We start from the raw sequence: 269 nt of genomic DNA on the forward strand, positions 1-269 counted from the left end.
CAGGAGTCTGTGGGACAGGAGGAGCGGGGTGCAGCACCTGGCATAAAAGGTGGCTTCTTAGCTGCCCAGCCTGGGAAGCTCTCCCCACCCAGGATCATGCTGGCGGCTGCTGCGGGGCTGTACTGCGCCCTGCTCCGTTCCCGGGTGCAGGCTGCTGTGTGTTACGTGCCCAGGCAGGTCCCGGTTCCTGCCACAGCCGGTGTTCCTCCCGGTCAGTCTGTCCCCAGGGAGCTGCTCGGGGTCGTGGTGCTCCGGGCGTCCGTGCCGCG

This window comes from Merops nubicus, unplaced genomic scaffold (assembly GCF_000691845.1).
Source record: "Merops nubicus isolate BGI_N331 unplaced genomic scaffold, ASM69184v1 scaffold30073, whole genome shotgun sequence".
NCBI classification, from domain to species: domain Eukaryota; kingdom Metazoa; phylum Chordata; class Aves; order Coraciiformes; family Meropidae; genus Merops; species Merops nubicus.